General features: G+C 35.4%; 1 pseudogene; it reads left to right on the plus strand.

Annotated features, from left to right (window-relative positions):
- Positions 1–3801: 3801 nt before the first annotated feature.
- LOC129754746 (ubiquitin-conjugating enzyme E2 Q2-like) overlaps positions 3802–13609 on the plus strand; it is a 54053-nt pseudogene continuing 44245 nt past the window's right edge.

Genomic DNA, 13609 nt, shown 5'->3' on the forward strand with positions numbered 1-13609 from the left:
TAAACAGCAACACGATGAGCTGTTTAAAAAATGCAAACAGTGTGTTTAATGTGTATTAAGTAAATGTTATGCATTTGGTGTGAATATACTGTTATAATAAACTACTTTAAAACATATTTTTGTTTCAATTATTTTAATTGTAATAATTTTTATCAAAACTACACCATATGTTGTATCGTTATTTTTTTTATACGAAAATCATTGAGGGAAGATTCCACGTATGATACAATTCGCTCAGGGGCGATTAGAAAAAAGCAAAAAAAATGAATGGTTACTCTACTTAACGACCTGTTCACTGTATCGTAAAGTGCGTCCAAACGATTCCATTTCATGGAAAAATGATAAGCCTTATCCTTACATTAATAATCCAAAACTATAGAAGTAATCTTTTGGGTGTCTTGGGAAGAAGATAATGGGAATAATCGCTGTATAATACTGATTTTATGCGGGAAGTCCTAAAATATCAAATTCATTGTTATTTTTTTTTTTGCTTAGTCCGTCCAGTCTGGATTTGTTCAGTAAGCAGCTATTCACCAACACATTCATGTGTGAAAAGGAAAACTTCAATGGGTTGATTCAGAGAGTCAAGTGCTGCCAGAACTGTCGATGAATTCAAAACAAAACTGCGTTTCCGGATTTATATAAGGTACACCGGGGTAAGTGGGGACGGGTTTTCATATAGTTCAACTTTAAAAAATCATTAAAAAATCAGCAGTGGATCAATTTTGATAAAATTGCGTTCAATATGATGCTGAACATGTTTTTGCACAAATGCTGAAAGAGATGAGCTTGATAGAAGCAAAGCGAAAAAAGTTCTCACGTAAATTATTATGGACTGCTGGTGTCTTCACTTTGCCGCTCTTTATGGGGTAAGTGGGGACGGTAGATTTTCTCCTTTTGATTTCTCAGGAAATTTTCAACAAATTTGTGTTTTTTTTTGTTGAATGCGTTACTTTATTGCTCGAACCGTCCGAAATTTCGAAAAAAGTTCATGGTACTATTAATAAGGCAATCTTTCAATAATTATTGTGTGTAATCCGATATTATCGAAAATATATACTTATTTTAGAAAAAACAAGTACTTTTTCCAATTTTTTCTTTATCTAAATGCTAAATAAAGCTAAATTGTATTGAATGAAGGAGAGAAAATTGAAAAAATTTGTAAACATCAAGTATGTATAAAGCCGTCCCCCACTTACCCCAGGTAGGGGTTTGGAGACAAAATTTTAGATTTTTGCAAACAAACCCTTTTTTCTCAATTTTTAACCGTCGTTTCTTTTCCTAACTGGTTGTTTCGAATGTAAGGATTGTTTCAATGTAGACTTTTTCGTCAAGAGCCAGCTAGTTTACGAGAAATTTGCGATTGAAAAGATGTACATCAACTCCACATCGTAGTTAAAAATAGAAAATTTACAAAAAGTCACCTTGTAAACATCCACAATTGTCGGAACCGTAACTCTTTTACAGTTATTGGATAGATTACAAGTAAATTTAACATTCTGCATTAAAAGTTTGAAAAAATAGTACACAGTATTGTTTTAATAGCCACCGTCCCCACTTACCCCGCGTCCCCACTTACCCCGGTGTACCTTAATATAAGAGCAAGATCACTGGTCATGAAATAAAGTGGTAGAAATTTTGTCACTTTTAGCACATTTTGAAAATTTTGCTATGCAAAAACATTTTCAAGATCTGTGGCCTTCAAGTTTTTTAATAACTATGTTTACTATAGTTTCTTTAATATAATAACTACAAACTATTCTCATTTTTCTAATACTTAATTGGCAGAGGATAATAAAATTAAATTAAAAAAATCTTAGTAGAACAGGTTATTTAGCTACATATACTTAAAGTATACTTAGAAATTAAAAAGTATTAAATGCGAATTTTGTTCGCAAAACCTAACATCTTCGGCTAGGTTACAACAATTTTGAACCTTTTTTTTATATGAAAAGGAAGATAACTAAACTTTTTATTAAGCTCCAGGCTTAACGTAAGTATCATAAGTTGATACTTACTTTTTGTTAAGCTTGGAGCACATAAGATTTATTGTATTTTTGTATTCCTATACTGATTTCAAAGATATTCTATTCAAAATTTGAAATTTCGCTGAAAGAAAAAAAAAAACAGTACTCTAGTGTACTATGAGGTTTTTCAATAATATTCAAACAAGCAACCGTTTCTGTTAAATTAAAATAGTCATAACTTACAATTTTTTTAACCGATTGTAATCAATAACTAAGTGAATATTGGAAAAAAATTCAATGGATTTTTTTCGTTTTGTCTATATTTTAAAATCACAAACATTAACAGTACTGTTTTTCAAAGGAAATTCTTTCGGAAAATACGAAAAGAATTGGAATGGATATGTTATTCTCTGAGAGATTTGGATCTAGGTATTCATAAGTTTTTTTTCTTTCAACGAAATTTTGAGTTTCATAGCTTTAAAACAGTTTTACTGAGATTATTCAGAGACTCTTTTTCAGATTCAGCGGGTCATTAGCGATCAGATATATCGATCAGTTATCAGAGTTCACAAATTGTTATCAGTTTTTCTGTAAACTTGTAAACTGTTTTCATTACGTATCCATATCCATATTTATAGTTGTCTTGATAAAGTAGCGTTCAAAAAAGATGTCATTATAACATTTATTGTAAACATTAGATACCATTTAGTTAAACTGTGTACTAAAAAATTGCCTCTCATATTTATCTATGGAAAATTTATAAAATTTGTCACTTGTTTCAATATTTTTTATGATAATTTTATTCGAGTTTTAAAATGAGTTAAAATTTAAGCTGAAATCCACACTATATGCTAGTTTTGAGTGAAATGTGCTTATATTAGAAAAATTAAAGAGTTTCAAGTTCTTAACACTTAAGCTCATTTAAACTTTAACAGATGAACTTCAAGATTATATTATTTGAAAGGTAGTAAATTAGTGTATAACTTCGATTTAAAAAAAAAGCCATCAGTGTCCTGAGAAAATTGTTGAAACTCGTTATTTTTACTATTAACAGGACATCAGAAAAAATTGTACAAGTATGGTATGCGATAGTAATTTTATGAACCGAAACTAGTTTTTTATTCTTACAAGAAGAAAATCTGTTTTTGTTTTTTTTTTTCTGGGATTTTAACATGAGAAGAAAGATGAGAAATTACTTCAGTAACGAAGTCTACAGACTGATAAAAACATCCAATTGAATAAAACAGCGCTAAATTTCTAATGATTTTTTTTTCAAAAGAGAATGACTAGTCGAAAATTGAACTAAATTCAAATTTAGGTACTTAAAAAAAATAGAATCGATAGTCTTAGAAAGATAGAGATAGATTCAAACTACAAAACCCTTCTGTAGGTTTTAAAAAATTGAACTAGATCAAATGAGAGACGAAAGGTTGCTTATTTAAAGTTGCACAGTTAACGTTTTACAAAATTTTCTTAAATTCGGAAAAGTAAGTGTATCTGTCATAAGAATGAAATACCAATAATTCTGGATATATATTGAAAAGTAATTTGGGTTACCATACTGCTGTAATGCTACACAGAAGCCCAACAAATAAAGAGATTTCCTAGTGATGGTTAAAATGGCCAAAGAATAATGATTATCTTCAAATCTCCAATGAAATCTTAATCAATAAATGCATTCTCAATATTTTGCAGGTATTGAAACTAAATACACCTAAATACTTGAGTGCACAGCTTCAAAAGTTCCATATTGGCTGAATAAAAGGTTTCAAAAATTAAGAATTGTTCCAACAACTCCCCTGAATGGAAAACCGAATATGGAAAGATGAGACAGAAGCATACTTATTTTACAGGACTAGTGAACAAAACTGAAGGTTGCCTAACGAGTTGTATAGCGTTCGCCTTCTTTCGGGTCTAAAAATACTTTAATTTTTTTTGTGTGATTTGTTTAGCCCTGTCGAATTGTAATAAGGGGCTTGGAATGATATTGGTGCTGGAGAAGTATAAAAATACGCGATATAAATTTGAAAGCGAGCTCAACAGCTAATTTGATGGAATACTTTTATTTCCTAAGTCAGTGCCCAATAACCAAGATTAACACAGAAATCAATTCTTCGTGGATAGAGTATTCTATGTCCACGTAAAACATTTACAATGAGAATACTTTCTTCATTAACTATTAACAAAATAGGTACCTGTTAATTTCAATTGACTTCTTCAGAACAGCCTTGAATTCTGGTCAGGTAATCCCATATGCATTCGAAAATTTCTACCAAACCAAGGTACTATTAGACCACATCCTCGTCTCTCGCGCTGGAACCGAGCCGAAGAGCATTTAGGTAAACCGGATTTTCTCTACCGACCAAACCGTAATGGCAGCACTGGCCGGACGCGAAAATATTACTTACAAGCCAGCAAAAGTGACTGACGGACGGACGGCTCGACTGGCTGGCTAGCTGACTGACTTGTCGTATGAACTGTGCGGGTTCGGTTGGTTTCACACTCGGTGGTAGCTGTCAGAAAGACCAGTTTTGCTTTTGCGAAAAAAACAGCAGTTTTGTGTGGTTCGGTACTTTGGATTGGTTGATGGTCGTCGACGTCGGGTTGTTGCTAAAATTCTGCTGCTAAATCAGCATTATGCTCTAACCATCATCTCCCTATATAGGTGGTACTACAAAGGGGTAAACCAAGTGCGTATGTTGGATTAAAACCGTATTGGTCCAAGGTTAGCGAAATTAGGTGTCTGGGAAAAAAGTTTATGGTGATTTCTTTCTTTCGTTTTTTTTTCGTGTATAAATGAAGAGAGCATTGGCTATTTCCAGGTGAAATAGTTCTGGGCTGAAAAAATTCCGTGTGTGTCTGATAGAAGAAAATTAGTGTCTGAACAAGTGTGTCCAATCCAAGCACGTTCCGGAGTAGGAAACATCAGGAAAAAAGTTATCTTCCGAAGAGGGGCGAAGAAAAAGAAGACCCCACTGGCAGGTTTTCAACTTTTCCAGGTTGAGAGCAAACACCAATAATTGCTCGGACTACGCAGTGGATTTCGAATTGTGCGAGAAAGCATCCAGAAGAAGGAGTCCTGTTTGTCTGGTGTGGAGTGCTGTTTCAGAATCGGTGTGTAGTCGTGTGTGGGGATCTTCTGATGGGATCGATGTGTGTTGATTAGATTCTTTTGTGGCACCTTTGGGAGTTTTTCTCTGCCCATAAAAACGAAGAGAAAAGAAATACACAACAACACCACGAGATGGCGTGTCTGAATACGCTCAAGCAGGAAATCAAGACATTGGAGCAGATCTTCACCAAAACCCACGAGCGGTTCCGGATCCTGAATGCCTCGGTCGACGAGCTGAGCTGTCGATTCATTGGCCGAAATGGCAAACAGTATGACATCCATGCCAACATTACGGTGAGTGCGCTGAACCTTGGCTTCATTTTACTTTTTTTTTATTTCAGAGTTTTTTTTCTCTGTTTTTTTCCTCTTTCGCTTTATGCTAAAAACTGCCCTTCTCGAAACCGAATCAACATTACTCGGTCGGTAGTAGTCATCTTGTGTGTACTTTTCGAATGCACACACATATTGTACTCCTTTCGCAGTTTCTCTCTCTTTTCCTCTTTGCCTGTCTCTCTCACTTTACTTCTACTCTTCGGTAACCAAAGTTGCACATTACTACCCGTTCTCTGCACCGACCCCCCTTTTTCAACCCAGGGTTTTGGGTGGATTTTCGTCTGCGCCCGTTGGCTGCTCACACTCCACCCACATGCCTCTATATGGCCCTCTTTTTGTATGTTCTGTTCTGGTTCCCGACCTGACCGCGTCGTTCTCTTCATTCATTCATGACGAAGGTAACGGTGGTAGACCAGCTGAGATCTTAATGCATGCAATTGTTGCTAATATCTTTGTAATTGCCTTCAACTATTTGGAAATAGTTTTAATTCTTCTACCAAAGTAATCTACTTATTGTGCGATTATTGGGTCCTTATCGATGGGCTGAATTTTTATGACAGATCCTTCAAAACATACACTGATGAACATAAGTATTCGACATTTGCAAATCCCTTGCATTTATGTAATCTGACTCTTAATATTTTAAGATATTTACATAATTTGTTTTATGAATAGATTCTGTGCAACGATCTCCACTTAGTTAGAAAAAATCCAAAGTTCTACTCTTCTTCCATAACCAGAAAAAAGAGGAACATTACATTCTTAATTTTTCTTTGGACAAAAAATTATAGAAAATGCTTATTTCTCGATCACAAGATCTCAAAACACCATAAATTAATAAAACATTCTACTTTTAGTTTACTTTAAAAAAATTGCTATTTTTTACATATTTTTTTGAGTTTTTGTAGTGTGTGTTTAATTATTCTGTTTTCAAGTTATTTCAGTTGTTTAAGTTATTTTAAGATGTTCAAATCAAGGTGTGTGTATATATAGGAGGTGTAACGATATGAGAAACTTCCGATTCAGCCATTTTGATTTGGCTACTAGGAAGTACGTGGAGTTTGTTTACCAACAAAGCCCTCAGCTCGAACAAATTGTCCGATGTTTACAAACAAACTCACTGAACCTCACCGCGCTCTCCTCGCCTACTTACTAACAAAGTCAGAGAACCTTGTGATCTAATATCCTTGGTCCAAATTGGGTTAACAATTTCTGAAATACATAGTTTGAAATATTTATCGGTTAAGAAAAACAGTGAAAGATAAAAAAAAACAACGGAAACTTCATCAAAATACCAAAAATTTCGTATACTTTTGTCCATCAGTGTACATACCTAATTGAGCCTAGACTTAATATATTTATTTATATACTAGCAGATTCCGTACGAACTTCGATTCGGCTGAGAAAATTTGATAAGATAAGATTTGGTTTTTTAAATAAAAAGAAAATCTTGATATTCCTTTCCCTGAGGAAAAATGATTAAGGAGTATGTATTCTTATTAAGTCAGGAAAACGCCCTCATGATCGACCTTAACAGTTTTTTTTCTAAAACCCGTTCTTCACACATTGATCCGTTTTATTCTGAATGATGTAATACGATAATTCAACATAAAACACCCAAGACAAATTGATTTTCTCACTTTATTTCTATGCACATCTGCATATCGCTCTGATGCGTTTTCAAGTCAATTTTGCAAAATCAATAAGCATGATGGCCCATTATCCTTAACTCATCATTCTAAATGTGTAAATTTTCATATCAATCTATTTCGACAATTCTGCAAAAACATTGAACAGTTCAAATGGACAATCCCTTATGCCGACCCCTTATACAAAATTTAAAACCTAAAATCCCTGAGAGCAAATTTCCATTACAATCCAATGCATAATAACGTAAATATAGCAAACACAGTGAACTGTTAATGTGGACGACCATTTCTGCTGACTCTACATACAAAGTTTGATAACTGGAATCGATAACCCTTGCCTCGAAATCCCTGAGTGCTAATTTTCATCTCAATACAACGCATAATAACGTCAAAATCACAAAACAACAAACTGTTTTTATGTACGATTCCTCTTGCTGACCTCTTTCAAAAGGGCTGCGCCTATTGAGGACAAACAAACAAACCCTACAGAAATAGCTTCTTATACAGATGAATCACTTTGAATTTGATCTCAGCGGGTTTATAGCAAAACTAGCTGACCCGGTAAACTTCGTTTTACCTTCTAAAGTATAAATCGTAATAAATTTTTAATTTCATCTACACGTCCTTATCTGCATCGTGCTCGCGAATAGATTCTTATGGAAATCGTTACAAATAAAGTTGAATTTGTATTGGGACCACCTTTCATAAAAAGTGAGATACTTGAAACTATTATACAAAGCATCTCTGACCCCAAAAACCCTCGGAAACCAAATTTCACTTCATTCCGACCGACCATTCATACGTGATGTTGTTACAAAGAAAATGCCTCCATTTTTATATATAAGATAAAGTACTTTTTAAAACTTGTTTTTTGGAAACGGCTCGCCCGAAAGGACATTTTCAATATTATTGTTTTTTTTTTCTTGGAAAAATTAATTAGGCCGGAATAAATTTCAAATCCTTCTTTTGTCACTTGAAGTTGGAACATCGCGAGGGGGGGGGGGGGGGGCAATAAAAATAATGCGAAAAACAAATAAATTGGAATAAATTGCACGGAAGCTTGTATGCAACAAAATTGCATACCATATCATTGCACAAAACCTATAAAACAAGAATTTTTTTTATCGAATAATTCAATCAAGTCAAGAATATAAAAGGTGAAATAACTCCCATATTCTTAAATTTGTTTTTTGGTCTTGTAATCTTTCAGATATTGAAATTTGTTTTTGAAATTTACATAAACTACTTCGAACTGTATTTATTTCCCCCACACAAAATCAAACATTGGACCTTTAAGTATTCTAAAAAAAGGTTTTGTCCTTCAGACGATATTTTTTTAAACCAGTTTTCAAACGATTTTCTTTTTGACAAAAATGAAATACAAAAACAAATAATTTGTATTCAAGAAATTGATGATTTCTAGAACAAACTTGCTGATAAAATGCATTTTTAACCTACTGTTTTCATGATCATGAATCAGTTGCTTCACCTTCAGGTATCAGGTATCAGAATGGGGGTAGGCTTAATAGCGGCACATTATCAAAACATACGGGAAAATTGTGCCTAGCATTTTTTTTATCCAAGATTTCATCATTTACCTGAGAAACCTGAAAAACCTATAAAAGGAAGAAATAAATTCAATCTATTTAAGATGGCATAAAGCCTATCCAATAGGGATTATTAGCATTAAAGCTCTTTTTTTTTTATGAGATAGAGGAAAGCCCGCGGGAGTGTAATTCTTTCCTGAATTCCTTCTCCCGTAGGCACAAAACCTCCTCTCCATTTATTTTCATAATTTTTTTTTCATTTTTTCAATAATCAATTGACAATTCATTTACAATGATTTGATTGCACTTCGATTCACAATTTTATCACTTCCACTGTTTTAAATTTTATTTGAATATTGTTTTTTTTATGTACTGCAACGTTGGTGGCGATGCTGGTGGGGGTGGTTGTGGCGGTGGTGGTGGCTGTAGGGCGGTGGCTGGCGGTAGCGGCGGTGGTGGCGGTTGTGGCGGTGGTGGCGGAAATGATAAAGCAAACATTTGGTTTCGGGGTTAAATACAGCGTGTGATAAGAATAATTGGGCAAAACTTTGAACTTAGGATGAGGAGGACGAATGAGCATCCCCAGTGAGAAAATACTCTTTTGAGGGGATGCTTTCGACGAGATTTTCTAGTTACTGGACATGGCGTTGGGGGCTAAGGCGAAGTCGTTTGACTTCTAATATGAACTTTTACAAGTTTTTTAAATCTTGTTATGCTGTTTTCTGATTTAATGTGAAGTGGAAGGGCGTTATACCGAGAGATACCAAAGTTTGAGAAACTTTGTTTAGCCTTTTCTGTATTCATTCTTCGAATTTGGAGGTTTCCTTGACCTCTTGTTTGGTATCCATGCGCTAGTGTCGGGAAGTGAAGGTTTTTGTGTGCTCTGGGGTTATCGAGAAAGTTTTTCATCTGAACTAGTGTCTGCACTTCTCTCAATTGTTTGATGGTGAAAATAGATGCTGCTGAGTTTTGGAATAGCTGATTTGTTGGGTATAGCCGTGGTTTACTGTATACTATTTTCAAGCATCTGTTTTGAATTGTTTGTAACTGCTTCAGTTTGGATTTTGACGCACTTCCCCATATGGCAATCATATACTGCAATTTCGATTGCACATAGGCATGATACATAGTTATCATTTGCTTGGTAGGTAGAAACTTTCTAATCCTCCAGAACAATCCGCAAGTAGCACTCAACTCTTTTTTCAGGTTATCGATATGATCGACCCATTTGAGCTTATCATCAATGGTTAAACCTAAGTACTTATAGTGAGTCGTTTTTTCGATAGTTGTGGAATCGACGACTAGACTCGGTATTATCTGAGCTGTATTAGAACGAGGTGCTTTGAATAAGGTGTATTTTGTTTTGAGGAGATTGAGCGACAGAAGATTTTCAGAAAAATATTCTCCTAATGTCTTCAAATCGAAACGCATATCACGAATTATTTGATCATTGCTTTCACCAATGTACAGCAATGATGTGTCGTCAGCAAAAAGGCGAGATTTTCCACGGAGATCGAGATTCGGCAAGTCGTTGATATAAATCAAGAATAACAGTGGACCCAAGTTGCTACCCTGTGGAACACCAACTGTTAGTGGACGTAGTTGACTGGTGACGTTATTGGCTATCACATATTGGGTACGATCAACAAGATAGCTTTCCAGAAGTCTGTTTGCAGCTCCTCTGATACCGTATACATCCAGTTTTCTCAACAAGATTTCGTGGTCAATTGTGTCGAAAGCTTTTTTGAGATCTAGATAGAGTATTCCCACAGATTTTTTAACATCCATTGCGTTTATTATGTCATCAATAAGTTCGCAGGCTGCGGTGAGCGTACTAGATCCACTTCGAAAACCGAATTGATGCTTATACAAGATGTTATGTTGATTTAGGAAGTTCATCAATCTGGAGGCCAACAGTTGCTCAATGATTTTGTTTATGATTGATAGCACTGATATTGGTCTATAATTGTTCACTTCCGATTTACTACCTTGTTTATGGATTGGAATAACCTTTGCTGTCTTTAGGTATGCAGGATAGCAGCCGGTCTCGATAGCTTCATTGAATACATCCCTTATGATGATTGAGAAAATTCTGTGGTGTTTTTTCAAGAATGATGCTGAAATTCCATCTGGTCCTGGGCTTTTATTTATTTCTAGGTCTTTTATTTTCAAAATAACCTCATTTTGATTGACAGGTCTCACGAAGAAAGACGAGGTGATTGGTGTCAATGTTTGAAATCTATCGATAATACGCTGACTGTTAATTGTGGAGGCTAGCTGGGGTCCTATTGTGCTGAAGTAGTGATTGAAAGTATCGTATACATCCTTGCTTTTTATAACTTGATCATTTTGTATAAGTTTCATCTCCTCTAAAGTAGGTTCTTTATTTCCAATAATCGATTTCATATTTTTCCACACAACTCGTTGATTTGACGTATTGAACAAGGATTGGTAGTAAACTTGTTTGGCGTGCGCTTTTTCCCTTACTACTTTAGCTGAGACATGTTTCAATAGAGCTTTCACTTCGATGTCGTGGGGTCTACGCTTGCTTCTGGATAATAAATTGTGTTTGATTTTAACTAATTTCCACAGATCAAATGACATCCAGGCACAAGTGCTTTTAACTTTGGCGATGATTCTGACCGTTTTAGAATATTTAAGTTTCAGATTTTGGTATAACTCAATCATTTTTTCCAATTTTTCACTCGCAGAATTGCCTTCTACGTTTACTGATTCCTCTTCAAAGGACAAATTTAATTGATTATAATCGATTACAACTTTCTCCAGGACTCGAGAAGTGATTGTTTTCCAAGTGAGAATGCAGAAATTACAGTGGAATGGTCGCTAATTTCAGTTTCGACTGTCGCATTTTTAACACAATTCGATAACGAATCGGGGCAAACCACGTGATCAAGTATGTTATTACTGTTTGGTCGAGTAGGAAGTGTGTTGGTAACTGTCATGTTGAAACATTTCAGGATATCAAAATAGCTCTGTGTAAGTTCGTTGCTAGTATTATTAACTGGAATATTCACGTCGCCAACAAGGATTTTTGCAACACTTGGCTCAGAATCATGAAAAATTGATTCAAGTTGAGAAAAAAAAGAGCTGGAGGAATAACTTGGAGGTCTATACACAGCATGTATATCTACATGCATACTGGTGACGCCTAGGCGTATCTGAATATGATGAAATCCATTTTCGTGAATATTCAAAAGCTCCTCAGTGACGATAGTATTTTTAACAAAAACCGCTAATCCTCCTCCTTGTGATTCGGGTCGACATGAGAAAAAACTTTTATATCCATTCAGCTGAAATAATTTAATATTCGCTTCCTTTACCCAAGTCTCCCCTATGACTACAACATCAAGATTTCCAGCATAGAGATCTATGGACTCCTTCAATGCATCAAACTTATCCTCGGCGTTCATTCCTCTTATGTTTTGTTGCATTATAGAAAGCGTTTTAGTAGTTTTTGATATAAAGTTAGATTTATTTAGACAGGAAATAGTGTTAAAGTTATAGTTTTCTGCTGATGAATTCATAATAATGATTGTAGTAATTAATAACGGTTTATTTTTATTGCGCAGCTCTCTGATGACGCTTAGGAAGTGGTTCACTAGACGACTCCAAAGAGATGTTCAAAGAACGTTTTGAATTTTTATTGAACAAATCTTGTAGCTGGTTTTTGGTAGAGATAATCATCGGCTTAGAACTATCCGTCTGCTTCATCAGAATTTTTCCATCCCGACCAGGCCACACGTATTTTATATCCAGCTTACTTTGAACCTCCTTAGCTTCTTGCAGTAGTTCTCTTCCGTACGTCGTTAGCTCATCCCGAATAGTAATTTTCCTTGTTCCTGCGTTGTTATCCTTCAGAACTGCTGATACTGATAGCGGCCCGTGAATCTTCTTCCGTTCAAAAAACATTTCTTTATTTTCCTTAGAATCAAATGTTACTAAAATAGGAGCTGAGTTAGTCATTTCGCTACCAAGACGCTTAGCGTAGGATATTGAATTTTCTCCCATCTGGCACCCCAGGACATCAAACAATTTATGAATGGTTGCCTTCACATCCTCATTCTGGACCCTTGGCATTCCTAAGATAACAGCATTTTTATCTAGAGTAGATCGACAGAGCTTATCATATTCAAGTTCCATTGAATCTACTTTTTGTACTAGTGCTTCGTGTTTCAACTTCCACAGGTCCACATCTTCCCTAATTTGCTCGGTGTCCTCCTTCATAAAGTTCAGTTCGGCTTTGAATTGTTCAAATTGATCCGAAATGAACTGCTGTGATACTTCAATTTGCTTAGTAATGTCTACTATCTTTGCTACTTGTTGCTGGGTTTCGTGTTGACTAACAGAGAGACGACGAATTTCATTCAGTATGTCCGTCAATCCCGAATTTTCGCTGCTATTGCTCTGCGCATGCATAGAACTGCAGTCAATCGAACAAAAGAAAGGTTTTTTGCGAGTTTTTTCGATAGCATTTCCTACAATTTTTTTGCAACGAAAGTGAACCACTCTATTGCAATGAACACACTCAATGAGACGGTTTGGAGAGTCTTCGACTTTCAAACACATAAAGCAGATCAGAGCATCATCCTCATCCATGCTTCCAATGCACTTTTAACCCGAGACGTGAGATGGTGAGTGGCTACGGGATCGTGAGAAAAAAACAGAGGTGACTGCGCGTGAGGTTTGACAGCTATTGAGTTACTTGTTATTTTCAAGTGAGTTACTTTGTTGTTATTGAGTAAGTGCCTGCATGCAATTCCCGCGAACAATACGTTTTTCGGAAATACCTTATCGGATCGTTTGTACGCCTACCGTCAGCAACGTTGAGAATCAGCAGACCCCAGCTAGCCGGATGATGTACTCGGGCCGTGAATCCACAATTATTATCAGGTATTTCCACAATATATTTCAACATAAAGTTTGCCTTGAGAAGAATAGCCTGCACCAAGTCCAGTGTTGCCTCGGTAAGGAATGATAGCA

This window comes from Uranotaenia lowii, chromosome 3 (genome assembly GCF_029784155.1).
Source record: "Uranotaenia lowii strain MFRU-FL chromosome 3, ASM2978415v1, whole genome shotgun sequence".
Taxonomy (NCBI): Eukaryota; Metazoa; Arthropoda; class Insecta; order Diptera; family Culicidae; genus Uranotaenia; species Uranotaenia lowii.